Genomic DNA, 15,488 nt, shown 5'->3' with positions numbered 1-15,488 from the left:
GTTACAGATTTGTTAAACTATGATAGAATTTGGGGCAAAAAATTATATTTGTACAAAAGAGAAATCATGCTAGCATATTGCATAATGCAGTTACTATGATTCAAGGGGCTCACAAACCAGAAAATATAGAGAAGAGATCAAAGAGTTTAAAGATGGTTCAACTGGTTCTTATATCAACTGGCCTCACCCAAGGCCTTGATGACCAAAAGATTAATTTGGTTATCAATTATTATTGCCTTCTGGAAACTGGAAAATGGAAGTCCATCAAAGCTTGACGATAGTGTACTTGCATAAGATGGTGTGGCAGTGCGTTTTATCCATAAAAGGAGCTGTGTTTCATTTGCAGTGTGGTCATATAGAGATGAAACATTCATGGAAAAATTGATAAGCATTTTGACACCCAAGTTCTCGAAGTGGGAATCTTGGGATAGCGACCAAGATTTTGAAGGCACTCTTAAAGTTTAGTGTAAAATCCAAGGCGGTATACATGCCAGGCTTCCATAGCTAAATAGTATTCAATAGAAGCATGACACAACAGTTTTAACAAAAACTGTAATAATACTAAATAAAGTGAAAACAGAAGCTACCTAATGCAAGCAGGGACAATGGTGAAGAAAGAATGCTGATTATTTGCTTTAGTTCTTCAAGTACACCTCTAGCTAACTGTTGAAGCAAAAGAAAAACAACATTAGAAAAATTTGTACTCTCCATTAATATTTGTACAAACAATCAATTATCAATATGAACACAAGAACAGGTAAGGTAAAGTGCAATGACTCTTCCCCCCCACCCCCCTTATCTCTCTCTCTCTCTAAAGTCTTGTGGATCCACCATTGGACAACTCCCAACAGTCTCAGGAAGCACCACCAAGTCTTATAAGGGAAAAAATGAATAGTCATATATCACAAACACCCCAAGAAATGAATCCAGAAAGATTTGTAGGAAATGCACATATCAGAGGAACATTATTCCACTTATGTTTCTGACATCATGTAGAGACATGCCTTGGATCTTCAGGTGGCTTGAATTACCAGTGGTCTCCACATGAACAAATCCCATCCTTAAAAGAATGGAACCAATTTGAATCCCTTTCTATTATGTTTCTTTGAACAGTGTATGAAATAAATTTAATGTCACTGTGGCAATGAACGCAAGTTCTTAAATTGTTAAAATTAAAGCTTGATTGTTGTTCCTGGTGGAATTGAAATGATTCCAAATGCAACTGCAAGCTTCTCACTGTGGTAGGAGAGAGAGCCTGTACATACGAGCAGTAGCGTAATTTTCGACCACAGGAATACATACACCTCTCTCTAAATCTCAATCCAACTTAAACCTGGTTTCTTTGCCACCCCTATGTCATCAATAGCCTTTCTAACCTTTGCCACTTGACCCCACATACAAGCAGTAGACAGGACATATAAGAAGCTGAATTTTCAGGTTCTATCTCAAATAATGCTTCTGCTGCATGCTTTACCAATTCAAAGTTTCCAAGAATTCTACAACCACCAGGTAGGGAAGCCCATAAGATCTTATCATGTTTCATGGGCATTTGGTTGATAATATTCTCAGCAGTACAAGCATAATGATCTGTTATGTGTGTTAATCCACCCTTTTCCTTTCATAAGTGGAAATATCCAAGTACTTTATCAAACTAATCAATCATGAATACAAGCAGAAGCAAGAACTTAAGAGCCTCATTCGGTTGACCATTTTGAGCACTTCCAACAATCAGGGAAATCCATGAAACTAAATCTGGTCAAGGTATCCCTTTAAATACCCTTTTTGCATTCTGAATAGTCGTACACTTTGAATACATATGAACAAGAGCATTTAAAAACCCTATCCGTGTCATGTGGCCATGAACTTGCTCGCCCAGGTCCTCTGCAACATGATCAGTACAAGCATTTGAAACCCAGCAAACATGAAATCATTAGGCCTAATTACCAGTCTCATCAACACCGAGAACAAAGAAAATCCCTCTTCCATAGTCCCATCCTTCAAGTATCTATCTATCACTGCTGTCCAAGATACATCATCCCTTATCCACCATCTTGTCAAAATTTTTCCTAGTATCCTCTACACTCCTGCATTTCCCATACATGTCTGATAAACACTCCAAAACTGCCACATCCAAATCCAATGTCTTAATCTCATTCTGTAGAATTCCAAAGCCTCCTTAGGCCAGTCATGGTGAACGCACCATGATATCATTGCCATCCACGAAAAATTATCTCCTTGCAGCATTTTATCAACCAACTTACTACCCTCTTTAAGCTTCCCAACATTTGCAAAGCCAAATATCATTGTGTTCCATGAACAAATCCTTGTCCACCCATTTCATCAAACATGTTCTAGGCATCCACAACACCCTCACAATTGACATAGATATTAAGGAAACGATTATAAATGAAAACCCGGGCACAAACCCGGACGCTTTTGGCGTGAGCATGAACTTTCTCACCCTCTTAAAGTGCTGCTTGCCGGGGACGTAAAGTTGTATTGAAGCAGAGGAGAGGGTCGGTGAATTTGTTTAAGCGAGCGAATTCGCGGTCGAAAATTGAAACTGGGTTTTGAGAAAAGAGTGGCCCAACCAAACACTTAACCCACTTTCTCGTGCACGGTCTTTATTTGGGCCTAGCCCATTTTTGTGTCAACTCGTTAATCCTATTCCATGACAAAGAAATAAAGAAAATACAGTGTGTAATGCAAAGGAGTTTCCAGTTTCCACGGTCAACGGTGTCAATTAACGCGCTGAGACTCGGAAACTTCCTACATGGTTCGCCGGAGATTTTGATTGCTTTATTTATATATATATATATTTTTTGTCTTTTACTGCCACTTAATTCTCTTTCTTTTCCGCGAAAGAAGCAGAAAGAAAATATGAGAAGAAATTGAGGGGTTAATTTTTTATTTTCGGTTCCGTTTCCTTATGAGCACAAAGAAACTGAGAAGAAATTGAAGGGTTTACTTTTACTTTGTAATTCCTGTTCCGTTTCCTTGTGAGCACAAAGAAACTGAAAAGAAATTGAAGGGCTTACTTTTACGTACTTTGTATTTTCTATTTCGTTTCCTCATCAGAGTTACAATGTTTTATAGTTTTTGTAGTATATAAGTGTTTATTTTGGCTTGGTAATTTTCAGGCTGCACTGCAAGTTTAGTTTACTTGTGCCGTGTTGCGCTATTTCATTTGTTTGAATAAAATTCTAATTCTTACTGAAAAAATAAAAATAAAAAAAAGAAAAAGAAAGCGAAGTTATGCCTTTGGACGTTGCAGGGGCTGCTCTTGGGGCAGCATTTGGAGAAGGCTTTGCAGTGTTACATGACACAGTTAAGGATGTGGCAAGCAAAGCCCGTATGTTCAAACCCATTCTTAAACGCCTCGAATCCACGTTAAATAGTTTGGTGCCTACGGTCAATGAAATAAGACGATTAAGCGAACAACTTGAACTCCCAGAAAGGGAAACAAAGAGATTGATGGAAAAAATGGAAGAGGGAGAGAAGCTGGTTAGCAAGTTCTTGAAAATCCGGTGGTGGAACTACGTTTTCAAAGTCCAATACTCTTCCAAACTTGAAGAGTTGGACAAAGAAATCTTCAGGTTCTGTCAGCTTGATTTGCAAGCACTGTGCACAAGGAATTTGAGAAGAAATTGAGGGGTTAATTTTTTATTTTCGGTTCCGTTTCCTTATGAGCACAAAGAAACTGAGAAGAAATTGAAGGGTTTACTTTTACTTTGTAATTCCTGTTCCGTTTCCTTGTGAGCACAAAGAAACTGAAAAGAAATTGAAGGGCTTACTTTTACGTACTTTGTATTTTCTATTTCGTTTCCTCATCAGAGTTACAATGTTTTATAGTTTTTGTAGTATATAAGTGTTTATTTTGGCTTGGTAATTTTCAGGCTGCACTGCAAGTTTAGTTTACTTGTGCCGTGTTGCGCTATTTCATTTGTTTGAATAAAATTCTAATTCTTACTGAAAAAATAAAAATAAAAAAAAGAAAAAGAAAGCGAAGTTATGCCTTTGGACGTTGCAGGGGCTGCTCTTGGGGCAGCATTTGGAGAAGGCTTTGCAGTGTTACATGACACAGTTAAGGATGTGGCAAGCAAAGCCCGTATGTTCAAACCCATTCTTAAACGCCTCGAATCCACGTTAAATAGTTTGGTGCCTACGGTCAATGAAATAAGACGATTAAGCGAACAACTTGAACTCCCAGAAAGGGAAACAAAGAGATTGATGGAAAAAATGGAAGAGGGAGAGAAGCTGGTTAGCAAGTTCTTGAAAATCCGGTGGTGGAACTACGTTTTCAAAGTCCAATACTCTTCCAAACTTGAAGAGTTGGACAAAGAAATCTTCAGGTTCTGTCAGCTTGATTTGCAAGCACTGTGCACAAGGAATGGGTTGAGGACTTTAGAAACGGTGATCAGTATAAACAAGAAAGTGGATTCGTTCAGGGGCGTGGAGACACCAAGAGGGTTGGGCGGAGTTTCTGGACCCCAAGATTTAACAGTTGGGTTGGATATGCCAATAAAAGAGTTGAAGACGCTGCTGTTGAAGGAGGAGGTGAAGCTGCTCCTATTGACTGCTCCTGGAGGATGTGGGAAAACCACATTGGTGAAAATGCTCTGTCAGGATAAAGAAATTAAGGGTACTTTCATTTCTTTTTTTTGGTCTAAGAACAAAGTTTCTCTTCAAACTAGTTCGGAAAGAAACTCTTCAAACTTCTTATATTTTTCTTTTTTAAGTGTGGATTTTGAAAATCTAACCGTTGAATTTCATATTCCTTATATTCTTAACGTGTATATCAAATTTCATTCAAATTGAATATTATTTACTATTTGATCAATTAATTTATTTTTTATATACAACTTTAGATTACAAAAATTTGAAATTATAACATTTATTTGATAACATAGCAATTGATTTTTGATTTTCTTGAAATTTTATAAGAATTAAGGATGTAATAAGAACATACAATCTAACGGTTAGATTTTCAAAATTCACAATCAATATAAATATATATAATGAGTTTGTAGAGTTTCTCTCCAAACTGTTTATTTAAAGGTCTTTGAAATTTACTTATTTTGCCGAAATTGAAAACTTTTTATTGAAAATACTGTAGATAAAGATAAAAGTTAGTTGAAATAGTATATTGAGACCTATGAATAGTACTAAAAAGTGCAAGTAGAACACATGAATAGTAGAAAAAATAAGCTGAATAGTAAAATAAGTTGGCAAAAATAATCTTTGTCAAACGGATACTAAGGGTCTGTTTGGATACTGCTTATTGCTGAAAACTAAAAACTGAAAATACTGTAGCAAAATAATTTTTAAATGTGTAAATAGTGCCGTTGGACCCATTTTTAATGAAAGTTTTGTTGAAAAAAAAGTTTTGTGGGTCCCGTGAATAGTGCACGGACCCATTGCCAAACGCTGGACGCAGCTGAAAAAAAATTTCAGCTGTATCCAAACGTTCACTAAGTGTTATAAAAAGTGTTGTTAATTTGCATATTGTTGAAGTTATTTATAGTGCTAGCATATGTATTTTTGTTAGGGTTGTATGAAAGTTAAGCTTTGTTGAGTATTGATTGTTCAAATTTAGCTCGACAACAATTATAAAATGTTTAACCTTGGCTTATTTATAAACAAACATAAACCAATTTTTATTGAGCCAAGCCCAAACTATTTATGCTTAGCTTGGTTCAATTACAACCCTAATTTATGTGTAATATAATGTTGTGTTTGTGAGCCTTGAAATGTGCCTCTGCCGCAATTTTCTAATTACGTTGTGTTTGGACAGGCATATTTGAGGACAATATTCTCTTTGTGAACGTTTCAAAAACTCCCAATGTGAAGGTCATTGTGCAGAACCTATTTAATTATAAGGATATGCAGCCTAAGTTTCAGATTCAAAGTGAAGAAGAAGCAATCGACCAGCTGTCACAGCTGTTGAATCATATTAAACCTAATCCTATATTGTTGATCCTAGATGATGTCTGGCTCGGATCAGAATCCCTTCCTGAAAAGTTTAAGTTTGATATTCCAGATTACAAGATTTTGGTTACATCAAGAACCGCATTTCCAAGATTTGAATTTACATATCACTTAGAACCGCTAAATGATGAAGATGCAATGACTCTTTTTCGTCAATCCGCATCCCTGAAAGAGGGGAGCACTTATATTCCACCAGAAGAAGATATCAAAAAGGTACTTTGTCTTTTTGATATATATATATGTGTGTGTGTGTGCGCGCGCGCTTAATTTTATTTGCCTTATTTCCTTTTGCGTAAGGTATGTAGAGCTAACTGAAGATATATACATTCTCTCCCTTCTTCTTCTTCTTTTAAGTACATAATACCTCATGTACCAATCAAAATTATGTTGCCATCCATACACGACTACACGTACATTTAAGCTTTCCTTTATTGCTTGTTTGTTTTCCAATAACCCAACTGTCTCCAGAACTAGACTAACAAGAAGGGGAAAATAATTTATCACCAAACAATGTTTTCAAATTTCCAAACAATTAGCTCTTGGAATGAAATGAAAATGAATGAAAAGAATAATTTTAGAATATTCTTCTCTTCCCTTATTTGGAAGTGTCCTTTGTGAGAGTTTAAGACTACATTTGGGAGTTCATGAGGGAATGGAATAAAATGGAATGAAATGAAATGATAATAAAGGAAGAGAAAGAAATGGAATGGAATTAAGTAACTTTGTTTGAATGTTTTAAAATAAAGGAATGCAAATGAATAGAATGTAAGTAATTTTGTTTGGGAGTAACATAGAGGGAAATGAATATAATGATTTTATAACAATGTTACTATTAGACACCTATTTTAAAATAAAATGTTGAATATATAAGGGTATTTTGAGAGTTTTAGTAAAAAATTCATCAAATCTAATTTCATTCTCCCCCATTCCTCCCAATTTCGGGAGAATGAAAATTTAAGGTTTTAAGGGAATTATGAAGAATGAGTGCTTCCTCCTACTTGTTCCATTTCCTCCTACTTAAACCCTCAAACAATAAATTGAACTTTTCATTCCCTCCATTAAAACTCCCAAACAAGAGAATAGAAGGATATTTTAAAATTATTTTCTTTATTCATTTCCATTACATTCCATTCCCTCCTCCCAAATAAGGGCTAAGTGGGAGGGAATAGAATGGGTAAGAAGGAACACTTCTTCATCTCTATTCCCTTAAAATCTCAAATTTTCATTCTCTCAGAAATTGGGAGGAATGGAAGGGAATGAAATTAGATTTATTAATTTTTTTAATAAAACTCCCAAAATACCCCTATATAGTCAACCATTTATTTTAAAATAGCAGTTTAATAGTAATATTGTCATAAAATAATTTCATTTCATTCCCTTTATGTTACTCGCAAATAAGATTACTCACATTCCATTCATTTTCATTTATTTCCATTCCTTTATTTTAAAACATCCAATCAAAGTTACTTAATTCCATTCCATTACTTTCTTTACCATTCATTTCTCTTGCTTAAATATATTCCATTCCATTTCATTCCCTTATGATCATTCTATTTTTTGCAAAAACTTATAACCCTGTAACCTCCAAACAATAATTGAGTTTATTTAGTTCCTTTAATTGCAGATAGTAAGAGGTTGTGCAGGGTTCCCACTGGTCCTTAAAGTGATTGGTGGCTCACTGTGTAGGCAGAAGGCAGAAGTATGGCACAGTAGACTAATGAATTGGTCTGATGGTCAATTTTTTTTCAATTCTGATACTGAGCTGCTTAATAATCTTCAAAAGAGTTTAGAATTTCCAGATCACAAGGTTAACATAAAAAACTGTTTCATGGACCTTGGTCCATTTCTTGAAGACCAAAGGATCCCCGCTGCTGCCCTCATCGATATGTGGGTAGAATTATATGAACTAGATGAAGATGGCATCCATGCCATTGCCATTATGGAAGAACTCACCAATCGGAATTTGGCTAGACTTGTGATGGCAAGGTATGCTTGCTTACTATTTTGATAATATGATTATCTTGTAATGTGATCTCTTCATATGATTACTGCTAGTTGCTAGTAGTAATATGTTATAACTTTATACCCAGCCATAGGTTGATAGATCCAAATATTTTATCATGTCATGTGGTTTAATTAATTAATGATGGAAATTGATAATACGTTATTATGGTTTATTTTACTTCTGGCCAATTTAGGAACTTTTTTTTTTTACCATTGAAGATGTGATTGCTACAAAGAGCTAGAAAGAAGGAAAGTGATGCCAAACTAGAGATTCCAACTACTTGAAAAGAGGGGGTTTCAACTTTTATTAGTCTATACCCTTTTGCTACTTGTCAAGCAGACACTTGAATTCATTTGTCGTAGATAGAAACTGATAGTGTTGATTTTTCTTGGTTGTGTCATTATTTTCTTAGTTTTGTTGGATAATAATGAAATATATATTTTTTATGTGTGAAGATTGAAGAATTTTAATGTGTTCAAAGCTTTTAATTTTGCCCATTAATCAGGAAAGATGCAAGTGAGGTCCAAAGCTATTATAATGAAGACTTTGTCACACAACATGATATTCTTAGAGAGCTTGCTATGCATCAGAGCAGCCAGGAGTCTATAGGACAAAGGTCAAGACTGATTATTAACATAAGTGGAAACAATCTACCAAAGTGGTGGACGGAACAAAAACATCAACTCATTAGTGCTCGCCTATTATCTATCTCAACAGGTTGGCACATTTTCTCTCTATCAACGATACGTACATACACAATATGTAATTTTCATATATTGATGGCTTGTCACACTGTATAACATTCTTTTTGCAGATGAATTATTCTCGTCGAGTTGGTGCAACATTCAAGGATCCGAAGTTGAGGTCTAGTTCTGAATTTTCATACAAAGAATTACACCTTACCTGAGTTTGTGAGAAAATGGATAAACTCAAGGTTTTGATAGTCAATATTATGGTTTCTTTCATTCCAAATAAGCAATTTTCAATTGCTCGAGTCTCTACCCAATTTAAAGAGAATCAGATTAGAGAAGGTTTCAATTTCTTCATTTTGCAATACCCTTGTACCATTGACGAGTTTGAAGAAAATATCCTTATTTATGTGTAATATTGGTAAGGCTTTTGAGAATTGTACAATTCAAGTTTCAGATGCATTGCCAAATTTGACGGAGATAAACATTGATTATTGCAATGATTTAAGGGATTGCCTATTGGGCTATGTGATATTGTCCACCTCAAAAACTCAACATTACAATTGTCATAAGTTGTGTGCATTGCCAGAAGAAATTGGAAAGTTGGTGATTTAGAAGTGGTAAGGCTTAGGTCATGTACTGATTTGTCAGAGCTCCAGATTCAATCAAAACCCTCCATAAGTTAAGCATTCTAGACATATCTGACTGCCTAAGCATTATGAAGTTGCCAAACACATTGGTGAGATGTGTAATTTAAAAGAACTCAACATGAAAGGGTGCTTGAGATTGCGTACTCAGTTCCAGAATCAATAATGGATCTTAAGCAACTAAAGCTTGTGGTATGTGATGAAGAGAGGCCAAGTTAGGGATCCTATCAAGGAATTCCTCTCCAATCTTGAAGTAGTGGTGGCTGAAAAAGATATCAACTTGAATTGGCTTCCAAATAATGAATTCATGAATTGTTTCCTTTTGGAAAATATAGTAGGTTTGAGTACGTTATGTCAAATGGAAATATGGAAATCACTGTCATGCCATTGCCAATAGCTACTAGTCAAGATAGTTCTCAGCAGAAGGAATGATTATTTTTCAACATAGAACTAAGTGTGCATAGTTTGTCATGGTGTTGGAGGATGTATACAAGTCAACTGATAATTACTCTCAATGGCATTGAAAGGATACGGAGTATATTGCCATTGGCCTTTGTTTTTCAATATAATCTCTCAGAAGCTATTGATCCTGCTTAACTTCTTCCTCCCAAGTGTAAAAAAATTCTAGTTATAGGGACAACAAGTGAAGTGGACTTCTACTATTCAATTGGTTTTTGTGATGTTTCTCTGTCACTCACCATGATGCAAGGAAGGTGCTTGAAAAGCTGTATGTTTTTGCTAATGAAGGCATAATGATGTAAGCTTATACTTGATCATTGTTTTGGCATAATCCTTTCATTTCAATTTTTTATTGTAATAATATGTCTCTCATGAACTTTGCCTTTACTATATATATGTGTGTGTGTGTGTGTGTTATTGTCTTTGGTTTTTCTTTTTTTCCCTATAAAGAGTGTAAAAGTGGCAAGTCCCCCCCCCCAAATAAAAAAGAAAACAAAGTTGGAATTTGCATTATAATATCATGTACACAAANNNNTAAAAGGGGCACAGCCCCCCCCCCCCCCCCAAATCAAAAAAAGAAAAGCAAAGTTGGGAATTTGCATTATAAATATCATGTACCACAAACAAGGATAAGTTAATGGCATAAAAGAATAGAAGCAGATTAATCGAGAAGATCCTTGAGAGTTGAGACATTATGTGGTAAACTTCACAAGCATCATATCTCTTACTATGGAGCTAGAGTTTCAATTATGTTTGAATTTCCGAGCACCAATTAAATCTCATTCCCTTGGTGCAATAGCCACTCCACAAGTATAAGTGCTTGTGGGGTGTGAGGAGTTAGGGTCAGGGTTCAAGTCTTCAGAAAAGAGCTACATACATATACATTTTGTAAGGTTGAAATTTATCAATCATCTTGTTAGCTTTATTCTGTGCCAATTTGCTTGTAATTTAGCACTTAGTAACCCTGTATTTAAGTGGGATTCATGTAAGGGTAGTGTGTGAAGAGAGTGTGAAGAATTGCTTAACATTGTGCAAAGAAGCAAGGAGTCTCAGCTAGGACTCGCAACTGACTTGCAACTTACAAGTCGCCAAATGTTGTGCACGTGAGAAGCATGCTAGAAGGTGAAGGGTCCCAGGCTGGCCAGGCCGTTATCTCACGACTTAAACTCGCGACTTGGACAAGCCGCGAGACCAAGCCGCCAACCAGCCCTGTTTGGGAAAAACTGTCTCTTCGTATTCCAAACACACACCGCTATATATAGCCCTTATACCCACGAAATGGAGAGAGCTTCCAGAGAGAATTTTATAAGAAAAACCCTAAAAGTAAAACAAGATTGCCTCATCCCCAATCTTCACTAAGAGACTCTTCAAATTCCTCTACTTTCTTCCTCTCCATTGATACATCCTTCAGAGGTCATTGACCAAATTCTTTTCTCACCACACTCATATCTGTGAGAATGTTCATTTGGTGCTAAGGGAAGCAGTTTGGAAGGAACCAATATTCATTGGTTGATGCTATAGTTTAGTAGCGGAATCTGGTAAGCTAGAAAAGAAAAAGGTTCGGCGCAATCTCGTTGAAGCAAGAAGCTTGGAGGGTCTATTGTTGTTCATGTATCCCAACTACATTTTCTAGTGGATTATTGACCGCTTGGAGGGCGGCGGAGAGGTTTCACGCCGAGGGCTTCAGTTTCTTCTATAACACATCGCGTGTTGTCCTTGTGTTTGCATCTCTCTTCCCTTTATCTTTACCATTTAATTACTGTTGTGATTGTGATTATTTATGGTTTAGATTGTTTATCAATTCTATTATAAGCTTGTTATCATTTTCCGCACATACATTATTTGATATAAAGCTTGAATTGGTATTTTTGTAATTGAGGGTCTAAACGGTCATAATGTTTTCAACGCTATTTGAACTATCACATTTTTTAAAAAAAGGTCATCAAAGTATATGAAAAGAAAACACTTTATGAGGAAATGTATTTGACAAGGAATATTGCTATATACATTAATTATAAGAGTTTGTGGCTTAAGTTTCAATTTCAAAGTGATGAAGATGCAATTGACGATCTGTCGCAACTGCTAAATCATATTGGACCTGATCCTATATTATTGATCCTGGATGATGTCTGGCTTGGATCAGAATCCCTTCCTAAGAAGTTTAAGTTTGATATCCTAGATTACAAGATTTTGGTTACATTAAGAACTGCATTTCCAAGATTTGAATTTACATATCACTTAAAACCGCTAAATGATGGAGATGCAATGACTCTTTTTTGTCACTCAACATCCCTAAAAGAGGGGAGCTCTTATATTCCACTAGAAGAAGATATCAAACAGGTACTTTGTCTTACATAATACCTAATGTACTAGCCAAAATTATGTTGCCATACCTACACGGCTATTATAAAGAGTGTAAAAGGGGCAAGTCCCCCCCCCCCCCCAAAAAATCAAAAGAAGAAAAGCAAAGTTGGGAATTTGCATTATAAATATCATGTACCACAAACAAGGATAAGTTAATGGCATAAAAGAATAGAAGCAGATTAATCGAGAATATCCTTGAGAGTTGAGACATTATGTGGTAAACTTCACAAGCATCATATCTCTTACTATGGAGCTAGAGTTTCAATTATGTTTGAATTTCCGAGCACCAATTAAATCTCATTCCCTTGGTGCAAGAGTCACTCCACAAGTATAAGTGCTTGTGGGGTGTGAGAGGTTAGGGTCAAGGTTCAAGTCTTCAGAAAGGAGCTACATACATATACATTTTGTAAGGTTGAAATTTATCAACCATCTTGTTAGCTTTATTCCGTGCCAATTTGCTTGTAATTTAGCACTTAGTAACCCTGTATTTAGGTGGGATTCATGTAAGGGAGGTGTGAAGAGAGTGTGAAGAATTGTTCAACATTGTGCAAAGAAGCAAGGAGTCGCAGCTAGGACTCGCGACTGACTTGCGACTTATAAGTCGCCAAATGTTGTGCACGTGAGAAGCATGCTGGAAGGTGAAGGGTCCCAGGCTGGCCAGGCTGTTATCTCGCGACTTAAACTCACGACTTGGACAAGCCGCGAGACCAACCCGCCAACCAGCCCTGTTTGGGAAAAACTGTCTCTTCGTATTCCAAACACACACCGCTATATATAGCCCTTATACCCATGAAATGGAGAGAGCTTCCAGAGAGAATTTTATAAGAGAAACCCTAAAAGTAAAACAAGATTGCCTCATCCCCAATCTTCACTAAGAGACTCTTCAAATTCCTCTACTCTCTTCCTCTCCATTGATACATCCTTGAGAGGTCATTGACCAAATCCTTTTCTCACCACACCCATGTCTGTGAGAAGGTTCATTTGGTGCTAAGGGAAACAGTTTGGAAGGAACCAATATTCATTGGTTGATGCTATGGTTTAGTAGCGGAATCCGGTAAGCTAGAAAAGAAAAAGGTTCAGCGCAACCTCGTTGGAGCAAGAAGCTTGGAGGGTCTATTGTTGTTCATGTATCTCAACTACATTTTCTAGTGGATTATTGACCGCTTGGAGGGCAGCGGAGAGGTTTCACGCCGAGGGCTTCGGTTTCTTCTATAACACATCGCGTGTTGTCCTTATGTTTGCATCTCTCTTTCCTTTATCTTTACCATTTAATTACTGCTGTGATTGTGATTATTTATGGTTTAGATTGTTTATCAATTCTATTATAAGCTTGTTATCATTTTTTGCACATACATTATTTGATATAAAGCTTGAATTGGTATTTTTGTAATTGAGGGTCTAAACGGTCATAGTGTTTTCAACGCTATTTGAACTATCACATTTTTAAAAAAAAGGTCATCAAAGTATATGAAAAGAAAACACTTTATGAGGAAATGTATTTGACAAGGAATATTGCTATATACATTAATTATAAGAGTTTGTGGCTTAAGTTTCAATTTCAAAGTGATGAAGATGCAATTGACAGTCTGTCGCAACTGCTAAATCATATTGGACCTGATCCTATATTATTGATCCTGGATGATGTCTGGCTTGGATCAGAATCCCTTCCTAAGAAGTTTAAGTTTGATATCCTAGATTACAAGATTTTGGTTACATTAAGAACTGCATTTCCAAGATTTGAATTTACACATCACTTAAAACTGCTAAATGATGGAGATGCAATGACTCTTTTTTGTCACTCAACATCCCTAAAAGAGGGGAGCTCTTATATTCCACTTAAAGAAGATATCAAACAGGTACTTTGTCTTACATAATACCTAATGTACTAGCCAAAATTATGTTGCCATACCTACACGGCTATGCGTACATTTAACTCTTGCTTGTTTGTTTTCCAATAACCCAATTGTCTCCAAAACTAGGCTAATAAGAAGGGGAAAAAATTTGTCACCAAACTATGTTTTCAAATTTCCAAACAATTAAGGTGGTTTCGATTATTAAAACCTTTGCAAAAATTACCTTATAACCTCCAAACAATAACTAAGTTCGTTTAGTTCCTTTAATTGCAGATAGTAAGAGGTTGTGCGAGGTTTCCACTGGTCCTAAAAGTGACTGGTGGCTCACTGTGTAGGCAGAAGGCAGACATATGGCAAAGTAGACTAATGAATTGGTCTGATGGTCAATTTTTTTTCAATTCTGATACTGAGCTACTTGATCATCTTCAAAATAGTTTAGAATTTCCAGATGAGAAGGTCATCTTCAAAAACTGTTTCATGGACCTTGGTTTATTTCTAGAAGACCAAAGGATGCCTGCTGCTGCCTTCATTGATATGTGGGCAGAATTATATGAACTAGATGAAGATGGCATCCAAGCCATTGCCAATTTGCAAGAACTCACCAATCGGAATTTGGCTAGCCTTGTGATGTCAAGGTAATGCTAGCTTATTATTTCAATAATATGATTGTCTTGTAGTGTGATCTCTCTTTATATGATTACTACTAGTTGCTAGTAGTAATATGTTATAACTCTATACCCAACCATAGGCCCAAATATTTTATCATGTCTTATGGTTTAATTAACTAATGATGCAATTAATATTATGTTATTATAGTTTTATTTTATTTTACATGTCTGTCCAATTTAGGATTTTTTTTTAACCATTGAAATTGGATTCTACAAAGAGCTAGAAAGAAGAAAAGTGATGCCAAACTAAAGATTCCAACTACTCTACCCAGAAAGAGAGGGGGGGGGGGTGTTCAACTTTTATTAGTCTATACCCTTTTGCTGCTTGTCAGGCAGACACTTGAATTCATTTGTCGTAGATTGAAATTGATAGTGTAATTTCCCTCGGTTGTGCCAATATATTCTTGGTTTTGTTGGATGATAATGGAATATATATTATTTATATGTGAAGATTGAAGAATTTTAATATATTCTAAGCTTTTAATTTTGCCCATTAATCAAGAAAGATTCAAGTGAGGTCAATAACTATTACAATGAAGACTTTTTCACACAACATGATATTCTTAGAGAGCTTGCTATGTATCAGAGCAGCCAGGGGCTTAGAGAACAAAGGCAAAGATTGATTATCAACATAAGTAAAAACAATCTACCAAAGTGGTGGACAGAACAAAAATAGCAAATCTTTAATGCTCGCTTATTATCTTTCTCAACTGGTAGGCACATTTCCTCTCTATCAAAGGCACACACATATACAATAGGTAACCTACATAATATTGATAGCTTATCACACTGTATACCATTCTTTTTGCAGATGA

The 15,488-nt window shown here is 35.8% G+C and overlaps 2 pseudogenes; one reads left to right on the top strand and one right to left on the bottom strand.

The window, feature by feature from the left end:
- Positions 1–795: 795 nt before the first annotated feature.
- Positions 796–3,075, bottom strand: LOC111986100 (pentatricopeptide repeat-containing protein At4g37170-like; annotated as a pseudogene).
- Positions 3,076–3,663: 588 nt separating this feature from the next.
- LOC111986097 (probable disease resistance protein At5g66900) lies at positions 3,664–15,488 on the top strand (annotated as a pseudogene).

The sequence above is a fragment of the Quercus suber genome, unplaced genomic scaffold (assembly GCF_002906115.3).
Source record: "Quercus suber isolate HL8 unplaced genomic scaffold, Cork oak 2.0 scaffold_92, whole genome shotgun sequence".
NCBI classification, from domain to species: domain Eukaryota; kingdom Viridiplantae; phylum Streptophyta; class Magnoliopsida; order Fagales; family Fagaceae; genus Quercus; species Quercus suber.
This window is presented reverse-complemented; position numbering and strand designations above follow the sequence as displayed.